The 20460-nt window shown below is 38.3% G+C and overlaps 1 protein-coding gene across 3 annotated transcripts in view; it reads left to right on the top strand.

The window, feature by feature from the left end:
- LOC6051147 (homeobox protein unc-4) overlaps nt 1–20460 on the top strand; it is a 364275-nt gene that overhangs the window by 92844 nt on the left and 250971 nt on the right. For 2 of the 3 annotated variants that reach the window (XR_005278300.1, XR_005278299.1), the window contains exons 6-7: nt 3709–3915; nt 3977–4462. The exons of the other annotated variant lie outside the window; for it this stretch is intronic. The gene's annotated coding sequence lies outside the window, so the exon portion shown is untranslated. Of the gene's footprint in view, nt 1–3708; nt 3916–3976; nt 4463–20460 lie in introns of those variants that run through there. 3 annotated transcript variants of the gene reach the window in all.

Genomic DNA, 20460 nt, shown 5'->3' with positions numbered 1-20460 from the left:
TAGGTGTTCGAAGGCTTGATTGTTGAAGCAATTGCAAACCTCTTTTTACACCTTAGTTTCCATCCACCCCGGGATTCGAACTGACGACCTTTGGATTGTTAGTCCAACTGCCTACCAGCGACTCCACCGAGGGAGGACCCAGGGAGACGACTCCCCGAGCAGGGGTAAATAACACGGGAATACCAAATTTTGGTATTACTTGGGCTAATAACAGCGACCAAAATGTGCCCTTGGTTGCCCAGTAATAGATGGTAAAATACCATGAAATCATACCAAAGTCTTGTATGTGAAAGGGCACAATAATACCAAAGGTGCCCAGGTATTTAAAAACGTGGGTTTTATAGAAAACCTAGATGTATGGGTATCAAAAGATCGGAAATTTTATGCCCTTTCCGATGCCACATAGGTTGACTTGTGAATTGTGGACCGGTTCGGATGCCGGCGGATTTTCCGACGACGTAATTCCGGGTTGGTACGAAATTCCAACGAAAAATCTATTCTAGCGATACAAAGACCCCCAAAACGGTGTTATACCCACTCCAGAATGTTTATTTAGCAATTCTATGATAACATATTGACATTTAGTTAAATTGAAAGTTTGCAAAATTAAGTTTAGATAAGTTTTATATAGAATTTTCAGAGTTATATAAACTTTTATACTAAGTAATTAGTAAACTTTATATTCAATCTAAATTATTTTTTTAATCAGTCAAGGATGCCTATTTGGAGTTGGGAGACTGGATTTATGGTGATTTGTCAACAAATAACTTTAAAAGTGTTAATTTTTCGAAAGGTTTACAAACTTTTTTTGCACCTTTTTTATTTTTGTAATAGTATTTGTTATATAACTTTTTATGAAAAACATCTTTTCATGAGCTTTTTGCAGCAAAATGTTCGGCATGAGTTTCTGAACAAAACTTAGTACTAGGTTTATGTCAACATTAAATTGTTTACATGTTTCATCACAAAATGTGCATAGTGTCCAAGGGGTGTAAATACTTTTTTTACATACTGTACATGGAAGAGAAAAACTGAAAAAAAACAGATGCCATCTTTTTTTTCTCCTTTTAACTTTTTTTCTTTCGGGGGCTACTGTAAACTTTCATCCAAAAAAAACCACCCAAACACAGCACAAGAAAAAAAAACAAAAATCGCCACTATGTCTTTCCCCACAACACAGTTCGTTTGTAACCTCTCTGCTGCCACCAAGGTCACAGGCGTCAGATTTTCAACACTGCTGCAACTTCAAGAAAAAAAAACACCGACGCCATCATGGCGGCTGCTCATAGCCGCACGCCAAACAATAGGTCTATTCCCGTACTGCAGAATTCTGCAATTCTGCACAAAAACGGCAGCAGAGCGTTCCCGTACTTTTCTGCAACAAAAGTAACTTTTCTCTCAGGTAGAACTTCTGCAGTGAGAGAGGTAGAAGTTGCAGCAAAACCGTTCCCGTACTTTTCTGCAAGCTCTCTCTCTTTCTTGTCGAAAAGTTACTGCAATTTGGTGTGATGGATGTTTAGTACACGCTTACATAAAGTTTGCAAGTTGGGTGAAATCATGCATTTTATTACTAGTTGCAATAAATTTTATGTTTTATTATTACTAAATTGAAGTAGCCTTTTAAAGGGACGTTTGTAAATTTTGAATTAATGTATTTTTGGCGTAGTTTTTAATGTCTGTTTTTATCAAAGTTTTTATTGAGAACGATTTCAGGCTTAGTTCATTAATGTAAATGATATAGCGATTTTTTTAGTGTTAATATTTTAACCTGACAAAAAAAGATAACTAAAGTCAGTATTACAGCACGGCTAATAGCTCAACCAAAAAAATGTATTATAAAAACAAATTGTTTTAAAAAACTTTTAAAAGACACATTTCTTTTGTGTTTAATAATTTCAAATAAATATTTGTTTAGGAATAATTATTGAACTTCAATTTATTTTGAATAGACTAAATATGTGTGTTTAAATAATAGGTCAATTTAATTGGCAAATAATAAATTGTACTTTTAACGGTGCTACCAAATTGTATTCTTATATGAACCAAAAAATTTGATGTATTTTTGTCGAATTCTTCTATTTTAAGAAATTTAAATTCTAAAATTCCTCAATGCCACCATCTTGAATCATAAGTACTTAAGTACATTTTTTTTGAGTCATATTTTAGGTTAGAAGCTCAGTTTAGAGGTTGGAAACATTGACAAGTTCTTCGGAAAATAGAATACTAACTGTTTATATTTTTAAAATATTTGAATTTTAAAATGTTTGATTCACAGAATTTTAATACTATACTTATTTTTGAAATTTTTTAGAATCTTTAAATATTTTTAATAAGTATCTGACTTTTTTTTAAGTTTCTCAATTTGAAAATATAAGTTTTTTGTTAAATATTTTTAATCATAAATTTCTTAATGTCCAGATTTCTAAATTTATGAGTTTGTGATTCACTTTTTTTTTAAATTTGTCAATTTCGCTGCGTCACCGTTGTTCTTCCATGTGACTTCCAGTCATAATTTATTTATGTTATCCTGAATAACCTTTCAAACATATTGCTATTAAAACGTGTATTTATGGTCGCTTCTATATTAAACCTTTGTTTGTCATTTTTTAATTATATTTGTAAAACGTACCTGCAACTCTCATTGATATTTTTTTTACCTAATGTAAATTTTTTAAATAATTTCCAATGTATACTTTCTACCTAAGCATAATTAATTTCTTGTTACCTAATAAATGGTACATGCTTGATCTTTTAAATAAAATGTTGAGTTGAATAAAAAAAAAATGCCCCCGTTCTAGAGGTAAACTCCTTTCAATTACTATTTTTCTCAATCCCTTTATTTTATTGTTTTGAAATAATTAAAAAACTTTAACACCCAATTTGAGTAAATCCACTCAACTGTGTACAATATTGCAGAAAAAGTACTGGAACGCGCTACCCAGGCAAAATTTTTGCTGCTACTCTCCTTGCAGAACTTCTGCAAAAGAGAGAGATGAAGAGAACGAGCTGAAAAGTACGGGAACGTGCTGCAAAAAAGTGACTTATGCTGGCTGCAGAATTCTGCAGGAGCTGCAGAAATTCTGCAAGTACGGGAATAGACCTAATCTCACAAACACAGCTGCTGTAAATTTTCTTCTTAAACCATCAAACACAACTGAAGGAAGTGAAAAATCGCCACTCCGTCATTCCAAACAATAAAGCTCGGCTGCAAATCTTCTGCTACCACCATGGTCAAACAAAAACCGACGCCATCATGGCTGCTGCTGCTGCACTGCAAATACGTTTCGCCTAGCATTTTCACAAAATTACTCTACACACTCGCGATGGGAGCAATTGCTGCGCAATTGTCGTGACTTTCACCCGATTTATTCCACGATTTACCAATATTTCGGATTCAAATAACAAGACGCGTCTTTTCATGCCCAAGCAAAATACACGACTGATTTATTTCTCGTTTTCTCACGCACACATTCTCAACTTCTCTTTCGGCTGACCTGCTCTCTAATTACGCTACATGAACGCTCTCTTTTCTCACTCTTTCTCTCTTCTCTGCCACACTCATTCACTACACCCCCCTTTGTAATTGCAGCCCCCCCCCCCCCCGCTCCCCGACCACCTCATTACACACCAGATTCGTTAATTCGAATAGAACTGATTTGCGGACATACGGATTAGCAAAATTCGAGTTAACTCGTATTGTTGTTTCAGATTTCTGCTGCAGGCATTAAAATACTATCAACTAATTGTCCCAGCATAGATAGTTTAATCATACGCGAATGTCCCATGTTTGGTGATGATGCCGTCGAGGTCATAACGGAATCTTTACCATATTTGACATCCTTTGACATAAGCAATTCAAGTGCAATCACGCTGAATAGTATAAGGTTAATATTAACGCGGCTCAGGTGCCTCTGCGTAAGTGTGTTCATTTAATTAGTAAATAAAAACTGAAAATTACTCATATTTTCACTTTCAGACTCTTCGAATAGATGATTGCCCAAAGATTTTAAAACAGTGGCGCAATGCTTCGCAGTATATTGGCAATTTATTATCTTTGCGAAACTTTTATCACAAATATCCCGAATTTTTCATTTATGATCTTCCCAGCGATTTTGTTACACAATATGAAAGCGATGATGATTGCTTCGATTACGATAGTGCAAACGATGCTTCGAACTCGGAAAACTTAGACGATGTAGAAGATCTATTTATTGCATTGAATGAACAGCTTGTAGATGTAGACAATGAAATTATTCGTAATGCGGTTGAAGATGCAGAAATTATTATTATTAGCGATGATGATGAAGATTGATTTTTTTTAAATCAAATTGTTTAATCAAAACTCTGCTTTGAAAGCAAGAAGACTGTTTGTTGGCGACGTAAAATATTAGGACTTCTTGTAGCAAACTCTGGGATTTGTGGTAGAGTATAGCTCAAAGCTAAAATATATATTTAAATTTAACCTTCGGGAAGTCGCGCTAGTGTACTTTGTGCACCAGATTTGGAAAACTTCGAAAAACAATTGTTTTTCATGAAATAATCAAGCCGTAGCCTTGATATATGCTCAAGATAAACCTTTTTACTTACGGAAACAAGTTGACCTAAGTCATTGTATAGTTAAAACTATTTTTAATATATTTTTTAAAATAGCGTTTTTGAGTTGGTGCACAAAGTACACCAGCGCGACTGCTCGTGTAAGTATTTTTTTTTGGTGGAATGAATACCGGAAGTTACACATTGTTTTTATGAGTCTCAATCTGGATTAATTGACCCCAACACTGTTGCATTGTATTCAGGGGGGCCTCTTATAACGACTCAATGCATATATGGGATCTGAGTGTGGTCCGGTGGCCCTTGGGGATGTTCCGAAGAGGGGACATATCCGAAATTGCGGTCCGCTATGCTGAAGTTAAACAATAAATCAAAAATGATCAGTGGGAGCCAACCATCCGTTCACTGTTTAACCTCTGAAGATCCCTACTTTATTAGTCAATACCGGCGCCCTCCCAAGAAGCCTGCAGTTCAACGAAAGGGAGGAATGTTAGTCCGATAGTTTAAGTTGCAGACTCATCAAGCACACAGTTTTTCGCTATATACTTGTTGATACCGCTTGAGACCGTTGAATCCACAGCATCTCCTTCAAGCATCACGTGATTATATTTTTTTTGGGTTAGTAGGATAAGGTATTGGCTTTTCGATGCCTCCCGAGCTACGATGCTATGGGGAGGACTTTCATAACAGACCCGTCGGCGAGCCTTCCGAGCAACGATGCTATGGGAAGGTCTTTCTGGTTAACACACAAAATCACTCACTCACAATTATTTCACTCCACTATTAAATAATCCAAAATGTCAGTGCGTCTTTCGATCATTATATAGAAATGGCTTTTTCACCATAAAAAATAAAACCTTATTCGAAAAAACTATACACATTTTACCCGACGCCATGCCTTCCGATCAACGATGATATAGGAAGGGCTTTGAAAATCACAAAACAATTAATTAAGATCACAAAAAAAATCACAAAAAAACACCAATTACTCAACGAAAATTACTCTCAAGACACAAATAATTCAGTAAGGCATCCTATTATTCGATTACCACAATCACTCACCCCATACTAACAGCGACACAAAAGCACACCAAAAAATTAACCTGCATAATCACGACTTCGCGTCCCCACTTCCAGCGCACCAATGATGCTATTATTCGATTACCACAATCACTCACCCCATACGAATAGCGACACAAAAGCACACAAAAAAATTAACCTGCATAATCACGACTTCGCGTCCCCACTTCCAGCGCACCAATGATGCTATTATTCGATTACCACAATCACTCACCCCATACGAACAGCGACACAAAAGCACACCAAAAAATTAACCTGCATAATCACGACTTCGCGTCCCCACTTCCAGCGCACCAATCTAGACCTAGGGGTTCCCAGTTGGAGTGAAAAAATTCAATTTATAGAAAAATTATGGATTAAAATTTTGCTTTTGTATCACTTCTCCGACATCAGGAAAAATTGTTTGAACATGCTCGCAATTTTTTTATTCGGTCGGAAAAATATTATTTTTCTTGAAAAAACTTTCATTTTTAATCACATGATCACCCCTAATTCTGGCTCGATGCCGCCATCATGCGACCGCGTGCTCCGTTTGTTTGTCAACAAAGCTGCAGCTGGATGGTGAGACGAAGTGAGGGGGGAAGAGATTTTGACATTTTTATGCCCGCATCTGGCCCGCCGCCTATTTCGTCGGTCACTGAGTCGCCGGTCGTTTCCAGTGACCGAGTCCAGCTAGGTACTGATCGTACAATATGAACATGTAAAGTGTCAGAGATGATCTTATCACCATCCGAATTAACCCGGTGGCCCTGGGGATGTTCCGAAGAGGGGACATTTCCGGAAATCCGGTCCGTAAGGCATAATAGGTGTCAAACTTCATAATTTTCAACGGAAAATCTCAATATAAACATTTAAAGTGTCACAGATGATCTTGTCACCATCCCGGTCGGTACCTTTGAAATTTAGAATCAGGAATTTGAACTTTGAATATGAATAAAAACGAAACAGAATCAGGTGGATTCGAACTCACACCTTTGAATTGATGGTCTGGGACTCTAACCAGTCGGCCATCTAAAGGTTATAAAACATGTTGTATTCTTCTCATATTATATACGCTCTGATCCCTGATTTGCCTGAAGGGATTGGGAGTCTTAAGATAGATCAAGGATCCGTCTGGTGCTTGCTTCTATGTTAAGGCGGGGCCGGACAATGCCCAACGACCTCGGAATTGGGCCGCTAGGATCTCTGCCATTCTGCCATTCACCACCTAATACCCGGGACTGAGATAAGTTGTATCAGCATTCGGCATATACAAAGTCTGATATAAATTTATTATACTTTCCCATAATTTCGCTACCGGTTAGCGGGTATTGGATTGGACCACACACACACACACACAGATGATCTTGCCACCATCCGGATTAACCCGGTGGCCCCGGGGATGTTCCGAAGAGGGGACATTTCCGAAATTCTAGTCCGCAAGGCATAATTGGTGTCAAACTTCATAATTTTCAACGGCAAACCTAAATATGAACATCTAAAGTGTCACAGATGATCTTGCCACCATCCGGATTAACCCGGTGGCCCTGGGGATTTTCCGAAGAGGGGACATTTCAACAGCAAACCTCAATATGAACATGTACAGTGTCAGAGATGATCTTGCCACCATCTGGATTAACCTGGTGGCCCCGGGGATGTTCCGAAGAGGGGACATTTCCGGAAATCTGGTCCGCAAGGCATGATGGGTGTCAAACTTCATAATTTACAACGGCAAATCTCAATATGAACATTTCAAGTGTCAGAGATGATCTTGCCACCATCCGGATTAACCCGGTGGCCCTGGGGATGTTCCGAAGAGGGAACATTTCCGGAAATCTGGTCCGCAAGGCATAATGGGTGTCAAACTTCATAATTTTCAACGGCAAATCTCAATATGAACATGTTAAGTGTCAGAGATGATCTTGCCACCATCCGGATTAACCCGGTGGCCCCGGGGATGTTCCGAAGAGGGGACATTTCCGAAATTCCGGTCCGCTAGGCATGATGGGTGTCAAACTTCATAATTTTCAACGGCAAACCTCAATATGAACATGTTAAGTGTCAGAGATGATCTTGTCACCATCCGGGTTAACTCGGTGGCCCCGGGGATGTTCCGAAGAGAGGACATTTCCGGAAATCTGGTCCACAAGCCATGATGGGTGTCAAACTTCATAATTTTCAACGGCAAATCTCAATATGAACATTTAAAGTGTCACAGATAATCTTGCCACAATCCGGATTAACCCGGTGGCCCTGGGGATGTTCCGAAGAGGGGACATTTCCGGAAATCTGGTCCGCAAGGCATAATGGGTGTCAAACTTCATCATTTTCAACAGCAAACCTCAATATGAACATGTACAGTGTCAGAGATGATCTTGCCACCATCTGGATTAACCCCGTGGCCCCGGAGATGTTCCAAAGAGGGGACATTTCCGGAAATCTGGTCCGCAAGGCATAATGGGTGTCAAACTTCATAATTTTCAACGGCAAATCTCAATATGAACATTTAAAGTGTCACAGATAATCTTGCCACAATCCGGATTAACCCGGTGGCCCTGGGGATGTTCCGAAGAGGGGACATTTCCGGAAATCTGGTCCGCAAGGCATAATGGGTGTCAAACTTCATAATTTTCAACGGCAAATCTCAATATGAACATTTAAAGTGTCACAGATGATCTTGCCACCATCCGGATTAACCCGGTGGCCCTGGGGATGTTCCGGAGAGGGGACATTTCCGAAATTCCGGTCCGCAAGGCATAATGGGTGTCAAACTTCATAATTTTCAACGGCAAATCTCAATATGAACATTTAAAGTGTCACAGATAATCTTGCCACCATCCGGATTACCCCGGTGGCCCCGGGGATGTTTCGAAGAGGGGACATTCCCGAAATTCTGGTCCGCAAGGCATAATTGGTGTCAAACTTCATAATTTTCAACGGCAAACCTAAATATGAACATCTAAAGTGTCACAGATGATCTTGCCACCATCCGGATTGACCCGGTGGCCCTGGGGATGTTCCGAAGAGGGGACATTTCCGAAATTCTGGTCCGCAAGGCATAATTGGTGTCAAACTTCATAATTTTCAACGGCAAACCTAAATATGAACATCTAAAGTGTCATAGATGATCTTGCCACCATCCGGATTAACCCGGTGGCCCCGGGGATGTTCCGAAGAGAGGACATTTCCGGAAATCTGGTCCACAAGCCATGATGGGTGTCAAACTTCATCATTTTCAACAGCAAACCTCAATATGAACATGTACAGTGTCAGAGATGATCTTGCCACCATTTGGATTAACCCCGTGGCCCCGGGGATGTTCCGAAGAGGGGACATTTCCGAAATTCCGGTCCGCAAGGCATGATGGGTGTCAAACTTCGTAATTTTCAACGGCAAACCTCAATATGAACATGTAAAGTGTCACAGATGATCTTGCCACCATCCGGATTAACCCGGTGGCCCTGGGGATGTTCCGAAGAGGGGACATTTCCGGAAATCCGGTCCGCAAGGCATGATGGTTGAAAAACATTATCTCTTTGGATTGGTAAGCAAAAATGATAACCACTAGGCCATGACTACTAGGTGAGCTTTGACTGGAACTTGGAATACTGTTACAAAGAGCGCGTTGTGGCGCAATAACCACAGCAAATTGTGTCCATACTTTACATTGACGTCCAAATTATTTACGATTGAAAAATTTTAAAAATATTTTAATTCTGTGTAATGTTAAGATAATTAGTGTATATTTAATTTTCCGTAAGTACTGTAGTACGTAAAATTTAAAGTTGTCCTAGCGAAGAAATATAGAACTCAAAATGTTGCTTTGGGCCATTATTTATCATCTTAAGGAATCATATTTAAGATTTTTTTTACATTCGGATTAAAATTTTCTAACAAGTTTTTGTTTACAACGAGAAAGCAGAATTTCAAACATAAAAAAAATCCCGGAAAATAGCAAAAATCAACTCTCGATTCCCGGGAAACTGAATTCTCGACAATCATCACCCTCTAGATGTGTATCTTATATTGTCATCTGGTTTGGAACACCTGTGTTAGCCATATTGTGGAACAGTATTTTTATATTTTTGATCAGTTTAATTTAGAACGGACACAGATCATAAAATTTAGTCTATCGATTTACAAATTTGAAGCCCCAAAAGCTGTCCCTTTTCTGATTCTTCGCAGGAGACGGTACACAATTTAATTGTAGATATATCCGCCTTTATTGACAATGCATTGGTAATCAAACCATTCCGATGAGCCAAAAATAATAATAATCGAAGAAATATGAAAATCTAGAGTTATTTTTTTTAAACATTGAAAATTCAATATTTGCTATTTTGATAACAATCTAGCATAATGTGACAAATTCACAACATACGTAAGAGTGATTTAATTTATGTTTTATTTTACTTTTTAGTTTATTGTCCTCATGAATACAGAATCGAAAAGCTTTTATCATATTTTAATTTAAAGAGATAATGTTTTTCAACCATCATGCCTTGCGGACCGGAATTCCGGAAATGTCCTCTCTTCGGAACATCCCCGGGGCCACCGGGTTAATCCGGATGGTGGCAAGATCATCTCTGACACTTAACATGTTCATATTGAGGTTTGCCGTTGAAAATTATGAAGTTTAACACCCATTATGCCTAGCGGACCGGATTTCCGGAAATGTCCCCTCTTCGGAACATCTCCGGGGCCACCGGGTTAATCCGGATGGTGGCAAGATCATCTCTGACACTTTACATGTTCATATTGAGGTTTGCCGATGAAAATTATGAAGTTTGACACCCATCATGCCTTGCGGACCGGAATTTCGGAAATGTCCTCTCTTCGGAACATCCCCGGGGCCACCGGGTTAATCCGGATGGTGGCAAGATCATTTCTGACACTTTACATGTTCATATTGAGGTTTGCCGTTGAACATTATGAAGTTTGACACCCATTATGCCTTGCGGACCGGATTTCCGGAAATGTCCCCTCTTCGGAACATCCCCAGGGCCACCGGGTTAATCCGGATGGTGGCAAGATCATCTATGACACTTTACATGTTCATATTGAGGTTTGCCGTTGAAAATTATGAAGTTTGACACCCATTATGCCTAGCGGACCGGAATTTCGGAAATGTCCCATCTTCGGAACATCCCCGGGGCCACCGGGTTAATCCGGATGGTGGAAAGATCATCTCTGACACTTTACATATTCATATTGAGATTTGCCGTTGAAAATTATGAAGTTTGACACCCATTATGCCTTGCGGACCAGATTTCCGGAAATGTCCCCTCTTCGGAACATCCCCGGGCCCCCCCGGTTTATTCCGGACGGTGATTAGATATCTGATGACATTCTTGTTGGTGAAATTGACAATTTTGTAGAACATTGTTTCTTCCTATTTGGAATTATATTCGATTTATTTTAAAATTTCTGACAGGTGCACAAAGTACACCACGCGACTGCTCTTGTAGTTTTTTTTTTGCGCGACTTCCCGAAGGTTAATGAGGGTTGAGTTCAGTTTGGTTCGAGTATTAATAGTTTAAAACTTACATTTATGGTACGTTCGTTTGAACAGCCAGTGTGGCACTGAGTGCCGCACGCGTCGGTGCCAGTTTTGGTTCAAACGAACATTCTTTTTCAGTGTGCATGGAACTCGCATGAAACTGAAATAATATCGAGTGCGGCACTAGAGTTTCAGTTCCAAGATGGCGGCGAAACTCGTGCGGAACTAGCGCGAGTTTCTTCAAAGAAACACTTTGACAGCTCTGAGTGCGGCACTCAGTGTGGAACTAGCCATCAAACGAACGTACCATTAGTCTCCTACTTTCACACTTGTCACGAACAGACGAACTCTATCAAAGCGCCAGAGAGCTCGATTAATCAATTAATTGCTAAAGAATACAGTTCTGGTTAGAAAATATAGCATGAGCATGAGAGATCACCCATGGTTGCTGAACAGAACCGTAATATCCTTTCAGCACTACTGATCATAGGCTTCGACGATCTAGTGATGTTTCCCTTATCAACAGCATGTATGAATGCGCCGAAAATATAAAATACCATGATTGCTAAAACTAAATCAGTTGCGAATAGGTAACAGTCATTGGCCACCAACGGTGCCCGCCATGTCAGTTTGTAGACCTCGAATTTAAGGGACGGGAATGTTAGTTAGCGCAGGTTGCTACTAGGGCAGCTGATTTACTCTGTGCTTACACCCCACGAGCGCCAGGAACCTGAAAACTTGTTAGTAGGATAGGGTGTTTGGTCAGGATTCATCATAGAAGATGATGATGCGACTGTAGGGTCCGAACACGGCTAGCGGACAATTTGATGTTTCTAATTAACACAAGTTACCCCACATTGTCAAGCATACGAAGGACGACACAAAACGAAGAACAAAGAAGCTGCGCGGCCCCACTTGAAGGGCGGCTCTCCCTTTGTGCGAGGAGAATGCAACGAGCAGCGGCAGAAGACGGATGCGTGCGTGATTGTGTGAGCGATTGTGGAAAACGGGAATGTTCCGGACCTTACAGCGACCCAAAGTCATAGTGTTTGTTGAAAGGTGTTATATATTATTCTCAAGGCAAGCAACCGGATGCTGCGGATGAGACATTTCCCGTTTATCATTTGTTAATTTTTAATGAAATGGTTTAATCTTAGACAGCCGGTTGTGGAAAGATTGAACCAAAATAATTTGTAATTAAATGATGAAGGATTTTACAGTGTAACTTTTAAATTGAGATGTTTTAACGAGTTTTACATGATTGGTGTTTAGTGAGGTACTGATTAACGAAGCGGACGACGAGTTACGATGTTTATCGAGCTAAAATGGTATGATAAGGTTTTGTTGTTATTGCACACCGACGACGAACGCGAAAAATCTTGCCACCCGACGGTAAGGCATCGCATATCGGAATCTCAAAGCAATCTGTCAATGATGATGATGGTCCCACCTCTTACCCCTACAAAGGTTTGAGCTGGACGAGTCATCGTTTTGATAATATGGGTTAACATTAAAATCAGTTATAAAAAAACGAGCTGATTTTTAAAACAAATATAAATTAGCCTTTCAATTAACTCTGTCGTTACAGTTTACTTTCGTAGATTACTAGTTGATAGGCCTGTAACTGTATCAGCTTCAAGGAATCGCATTTGGTACTAACTACTGTTCGGAACACATATAGTTTTACTTGTATCTATCTGAACTGGGTTGCTACTAAGTGCCAAGCTTACAGCGACATTGCCCGAAATCGCACCATACTGTTTTACCTGACAGAGTGTACGTAACGAGTTTTGCCTGAAGACTTGTACTTTTCGAAACCCTACCCCATAGAAATTTGACAGTTCTCAAAACCGACGAAATGATAGACTAAATCGGTCCTTAAGAATCGGCCTACAACCAGAGACGCATCGAGCTCTACAGGCTCAATAAAAACTCCTTACCTGCTCTGTATGGTAGAACAGAGCTAAGCTCTGTATGCAGCGAACAGAGCCAGCTCTGTATGGGGAAAAATAATATTGATTTGCATATATCTCAAAAACGATAAGTTTTAGAAAGTTGACATGTTCTAGAAAGTTGCTAGTACCAAAAGGTTCTATATTATTGTCTCAGACGTCATTACAATTTGGTTGATTTTAGTTGTGCAAAACAAGAAAAACTATTTATTTTCTAAGATACAAGGTATAGAATATTTTTGTTTTCGACAAAGTTGCTCAACTACCAAAATGAACAACTCTCTCGAAGATACCAAAGCTCTATCTTCAATAGATACCGAAATAAAAAATAAAAACTATTTTTATAATAAATACTGCTTGCGACAAACACAAAGCGACCGCGTCGTAGGCACAGGTAATATGAGGCATGTTTGGTAGAGATCGTCTGAAGTGAAAACTAGTATAGCAGAATGTTCATAGAGAGTTTTTATGTTAAATGCTCTCGTCTGGATAGTTGAAACAAATTTCAGATAAAATTATACAAATTTATAAAATTATATTCTTTTTATTGTACTGGTAAGTAATTAAGATTAGAAACAACAAAATTATTGCACAGCTATTTTTATGTTTGTCTTGACAAAACAAATGTTTAACAAAATTACAAGTTTTGTACAACAAATTAAGATAAAAAACAATTTCCAATACGCTAGTTAAAAAAATAAAAACTAAATCTTCTAACAATTATTTTAATTTTATAAAAAGAAAATCAGTTAACATATGTTTAACCTTATAAAGATTTCAGGAAACTTTTCTATTTTATTTAATTCAACAGAAAAAACTATATTTTTCAAGCAAGAAAACCATAAGAAAGTTTTAAGCTCTAAATAATCTATATGATATTTTTTTACATTTTGTCACCTTTTTAAATAAAATAAGAAAATGAAATTAAATAGCAAAAACCATTTTTTCTTTATTTCTCAAGCCAGGAAATCAGTGAAGAGTTTCATGCTCTAAATGCTCTCTATGGAAATTTGCCATTTTATTACCTGGATTCTAAATATTTTTTTGGTTTCTGGTAATGGTAAATTTCCATAGAGAGCATTTAGAGCTAAAAACTCTTCACTGCTTCCTTTATTTGAAAAATAAAAAAATATTTAGAATACAGGTAATAAAATGGCAAATTTCCATAGAGAGCATTTAGAGTTAAAAACTCTTCACTGCTTTCCTTTATTTGAAAAATAAAAAAAATATTTAGAATACAGGTAATAAAATGGCAAATTTCCATAGAGAGCATTTAGAGCTAAAAACTTTTCACTGCTTTCCTTTATTTGAAAAATAAAAAAAATATTTAGAATACAGGTAATAAAATGGCAAATTTCCATAGAGAGCATTTAGAGCTAAAAACTCTTCACTGCTTTCCTTTATTTGAAAAATAAAAAAAATATTTAGAATACAGGTAATAAAATGGCAAATTTCCATAGAGAGCATTTAGAGCAAAAAACTCTTCATTGCTTCCTTTATTTGAAAAATAAAAAAAATATTTAGAATACAGGTAATAAAATGGCAAATTTACATAGAGAGCATTTATAGCTAAAAACTCTTCACTGCTTTCCTTTGTTTGAAAATTTAAAAAATATTTAGAATACAGGTAATAAAATGGCAAATTTCCAAAGAGAGCATTTAGAGCTAAAAACTCTTCACTGCTTTTCTTTATTTGAAAAATAAAAAAAAATATTTAGAATACAGATAATAAAATGGCAAATTTCCATAGAGAGCATTTAGAGCTAAAAACTCTTCACTGCTTTCCTTTATTTGAAAAATAAAAAAATATTTAGAATACAGGTAATAAAATGGCAAATTTACATAGAGAGCATTTAGAGCTAAAATCTCTTCACTGCTTTCCTTTATTTGAAAAATAAAAAAATATTTAGAATACAGGTAATAAAATGGCAAATTTCCATAGAGAGCATTTAGAGCTAAAAACTCTTCACTGCTTTCCTTTATTTGAAAAATAAAAAAAAATATTTAGAATACAGGTAATAAAATGGCAAATTTCCATAGAGAGCATTTAGAGCTAATATCTCTTCACTGCTTTCATTTATTTGAAAAATAAAAAAAAATATTTAGAATACAGATAATAAAATGGCAAATTTCCATAGAGAGCATTTAGAGCTAAAAACTCTTCACTGCTTTCATTTATTTGAAAAATAAAAAAATATTTAGAATACAGATAATAAAATGGCAAATTTCCATAGAGAGCATTTAGAGCTAAAAACTCTTCACTGCTTTCCTTTATTTGAAAAATAAAAAAAAATATTTAGAATACAGGTAATAAAATGGCAAATTTCCATAGAGAGCATTTAGAGCTGAAAACTCTTCACTGCTTTCCTTTGTTTGAAAAATAAAAAAATATTTAGAATACAGGTAATAAAATGGCAAATTTCCATAGAGAGCATTTAGAGCTAAAAACTCTTCACTGCTTTCCTTTATTTGAAAAATAAAAAAATATTTAGAATACAGGTAATAAAATGGCAAATTTCCATAGAGAGCATTTAGAGCTAAAAACTCTTCACTGCTTTCCTTTATTTGAAAAATAAAAAAATATTTAGAATACAGGTAATAAAATGGCAAATTTCCATAGAGAGCATTTAGAACTAAAAACTCTTCACTGCTTTCCTTTGTTTGAAAATTTAAAAAATATTTAGAATACAGGTAATAAAATGGCAAATTTCCAAAGAGAGCATTTAGAGCTAAAAACTCTTCACTGCTTTCCTTTATTTGAAAAATAAAAAAATATATTTAGAATACAGATAATAAAATGGCAAATTTCCATAGAGAGCATTTAGAGCTAAAAACTCTTCACTGCTTTCCTTTATTTGAAAAATAAAAAAAATATTTAGAATACAGGTAATAAAATGGCAAATTTACATAGAGAGCATTTAGAGCTAAAATCTCTTCACTGCTTTCCTTTATTTGAAAAATAAAAAATATTTAGAATACAGGTAATAAAATGGCAAATTTCCATAGAGAGCATTTAGAGCTAAAATCTCTTCACTGCTTTCCTTTATTTGAAAAATAAAAAAATATTTAGAATACAGGTAATAAAATGGCAAATTTCCATAGAGAGCATTTAGAGCTAAAAACTCTTCACTGCTTTCATTTATTTGAAAAATAAAAAAAATATTTAGAATACAGATAATAAAATGGCAAATTTCCATAGAGAGCATTTAGAGCTAAAAACTCTTCACTGCTTTCCTTTATTTGAAAAATAAAAAAAAATATTTAGAATACAGGTAATAAAATGGCAAATTTCCATAGAGAGCATTTAGAGCTGAAAACTCTTCACTGCTTTCCTTTGTTTGAAAAATAAAAAAATATTTAGAATACAGGTAATAAAATGGCAAATTTCCATAGAGAGCATTTAGAGCTAAAAACTCTTCACTGCTTTCCTTTATTTGAAAAATAAAAAAAATATTTAGAATACAGGTAATAAAATGGCAAATTTCCATAGAGAGCATTTGGCATGACCGTAGATTGACATATCTTTCGATTTCATGAAGTTTGATATGTCGGATGATAGGATTTCTCTCATATTCCGGAAGTGTCTCCAAGGGGCCACCAGTAACCGGTTCCAAATTGGCCAGGATGGGTCAGCAAATAATGGCATGACCGTAGATTGACTTATAATTCAATTTCATGAAGTTTGATATGTCGGATGATAGGATTTCTCTCATATTCCGGGAGTGTCCCCAAAGGGGCTACCGGTAGCCGGTTCCAAATTGGCCAGGATGGGTCAGCGAACATTGGCATGACCGTAGATTGACATATCTTTCGATTTCATGAAGTTTGATATGTCGGATGATAGGATTTCTCTCATATTCCGGAAGTGTCCCCAAAGGGGCTACCGGTAGCCGGTTCCAAATTGGCCACAATGGGTCAGCGAACATTGGCATGACCGTAGATTGACATATCTTTCAATTTCATGAAGTTTGATATGTCGGATGATAGGGTTTCTCTCATATTCCGGGAGTGTCCCCAAAGGGGCTACCGGTAGCCGGTTCCAAATTGGCCACAATGGGTCAGCGAACATTGGCATGACCGTAGATTGACATATCTTTCAATTTCATGAAGTTTGATATGTCGGATGATAGGGTTTCTCTCATATTCCGGGAGTGTCCCCAAAGGGGCTACCGGTAGCCGGTTCCAAATTGGCCAGGATGGGTCAGCGAACATTGGCATGGCCGTAGATTGACATATCTTTCGATTTCATGAAGTTTGATATGTCGGATGATAGGATTTCTCTCATATTCCGGGAGTGTCCCCAAAGGGGCTACCGGTAGCCGGTTCCAAATTGGCCACAATGGGTCAGCGAACATTGGCATGACCGTAGATTGACATATCTTTCAATTTCATGAAGTTTGATATGTCGGATTATAGGGTTTCTCTCATATTCCTGGAGTGTCCCCAAAGGGGCTACCGGTAGCCGGTTCCAAATTGGCCACAATGGGTCAGCGAACATTGGCATGACCGTAGATTGACATATCTTTCGATTTCATGAAGTTTGATATGTCGGATGATAGGATTTCTCTCATATTCCGGAAGTGTCTCCAAGGGGCCACCAGTAACCGGTTCCAAATTGGCCAGGATGGGTCAGCAAATAATGGCATGACCGTAGATTGACTTATCTTTCAATTTCATGAAGTTTGATATGTCGGATGATAGGATTTCTCTCATATTCCGGGAGTGTCCCCAAAGGGGCTACCGGTAGCCGGTTCCAAATTGGCCACAATGGGTCAGCGAACATTGGCATGACCGTAGATTGACATATCTTTCAATTTCATGAAGTTTGATATGTCGGATGATAGGGTTTCTCTCATATTCCGGGAGTGTCCCCAAAGGGGCTACCGGTAGCCGGTTCCAAATTGGCCAGGATGGGTCAGCGAACATTGGCATGACCGTAGATTGACATATCTTTCGATTTCATGAAGTTTGATATGTCGGATGATAGGATTTCTCTCATATTCCGGGAGTGTCCCCAAAGGGGCTACCGGTAGCCGGTTCCAAATTGGCCACAATGGGTCAGCGAACATTGGCATGACCGTAGATTGACATATCTTTCAATTTCATGAAGTTTGATATGTCGGATGATAGGGTTTCTCTCATATTCCGGAAGTGTCCCCAAAGGGGCTACCGGTAGCCGGTTCCAAATTGGCCACAATGGGTCAGCGAACATTGGCATGACCGTAGATTGACATATCTTTCAATTTCATGAAGTTTGATATGTCGGATGATAGGGTTTCTCTCATATTCCGGGAGTGTCCCCAAAGGGGCTACCGGTAGCCGGTTCCAAATTGGCCACAATGGGTCAGCGAACATTGGCATGACCGTAGATTGACATATCTTTCGATTTCATGAAGTTTGATATGTCGGATGATAGGATTTCTCTCATATTCCGGAAGTGTCTCCAAGGGGCCACCAGTAACCGGTTCCAAATTGGCCAGGATGGGTCAGCAAATAATGGCATGACCGTAGATTGACATATCTTTCAATTTCATGAAGTTTGATATGTCGGATGATAGGATTTCTCTCATATTCCGGGAGTGTCCCCAAAGGGGCTACCGGTAGCCGGTTCCAAATTGGCCAGGATGGGTCAGCGAACATTGGCATGACCGTAGATTGACATATCTTTCGATTTCATGAAGTTTGATATGTCGGATGATAGGATTTCTCTCATATTCCGGGAGTGTCCCCAAAGGGGCTACCGGTAGCCGGTTCCAAATTGGCCACAATGGGTCAGCGAACATTGGCATGACCGTAGATTGACATATCTTTCAATTTCATGAAGTTTGATATGTCGGATGATAGGGTTTCTCTCATATTCCGGGAGTGTCCCCAAGGGCCCACCGGTAACCGGTTCCAGATTGGCCAGGATGGCTCAGCGATTAACGGCATTACCAAAGATGGATATATCTTTCAATTTCATGAAGTTTGATATGCGACATGATGGGTTTTCAACAAAAGAATCAAATTGGCCGTTCATCGGGTACCCGGGAACCGGTTCCAGGTTACCCGGAAGTGGCCACTAACATTCCAGAGTGGTTCTGGCAATCGTGTATTGTGTTTTTAGTAAGTTTTATGGATCAATTTCAACTATCAAGAGAGTATTGGTATCACATATACGTGAAAAACAGTAAAATATGAACTTTTCGGATGTTCCGGATTTCCAGAACCGGTAGGTCACCTGGCCCTGATATTAATATTTGTGGTCAAAGTACAGGTATATACCTGTCGAATGCAACCCGGAGCATCCTGATTGGTTTAAATTTGCCGGAGATACAGGTCGTCAAAGTTGGGGTCTCAAAAAGGCCTTCTTCGGTTGTAGCCGATTCCTGGTGGCCACAGTGACCAAATCCGGTATTCCGGGTCGGTTTCGAAAAGGAGACGTTCTAAGCTTTCATTTGTGACCAAAAGAACCGGAATCGGTCAAAAACTGGATTTTTGACGATTTTTTAAAGCTTGGGGTCGAAAAGGACCCCAGTACCTTATGTGTGATTTTTTTTTAATACCAAGGGAAGGTTAAAAACAGATGCAATACAGCCGCACTTCAAATTAGGCTTAAATTATTCTTAATATTGTATGCAAATGATGAGATTAATATCAACATTTTCAAATATTCAATGTTCTTTCTTCACAAAAACTGGAATATCTCAGCTCAGAGTTGATGAAACTTCAAAGTTGCTTAGACGAAAATCTTCGGCGGAAAATTTCCTACAAGATTCATGTATTCTCACATATGAGGAAATTTTTGTGTTCAATACCGAGGGAAAAGATTGAAAAAAGTGTGTGTGTGTGTGTGTGTGTGTGTGTGTGGTCCAATCCAATACCCGCTGGCCGGCAGCGAAATTATGGGAAAGTATAATTTGTATCAGACTTGGGTTATGCTGATACAGCTTATCTCAGTCCCGGGTATTAGGTGGTGACAGCCCTCGCGCTGCTTCCAATGACCTATTTCAGAATGGCAGAGATCCTAGCGGCCCAATTCCGAGGTCATTGGGAATTGTCTGGCCCCGCCTAAACATAGAACAAGAACCAGACGGATCCTCGAACTATCTTTAAACTTCCAATCCCATCAGGCAAAACAGGGATCAGCGCGTATATAATGATAAATAAGTGACATTTGGGTAAAAACACTTTTTTCTTCCTTTTTTCCCGCGCGAAACAACGACGCAGGCCAAACACGATCGAATCAGGCCTTGCCTCGCAAAGAGCAACGGCGAGACTGACCAGCTTCTTTCAAATCACTTTCTTCTTCTTTTCTCCCGCGCGAAACAACGACGCAGGCCAAACACGATCGAAGCAGGCCTTGCCTCGCAAAGAGCAACGGCGAGACTGGCCAGCTTCTTTCAAATCACTTTTTTC

Source organism: Culex quinquefasciatus, chromosome 3 (genome assembly GCF_015732765.1).
Source record: "Culex quinquefasciatus strain JHB chromosome 3, VPISU_Cqui_1.0_pri_paternal, whole genome shotgun sequence".
Taxonomy (NCBI): domain Eukaryota; kingdom Metazoa; phylum Arthropoda; class Insecta; order Diptera; family Culicidae; genus Culex; species Culex quinquefasciatus.
Note: the sequence above shows the minus strand (reverse complement) of the source record. Positions and strands in the feature narration are given on the sequence as shown.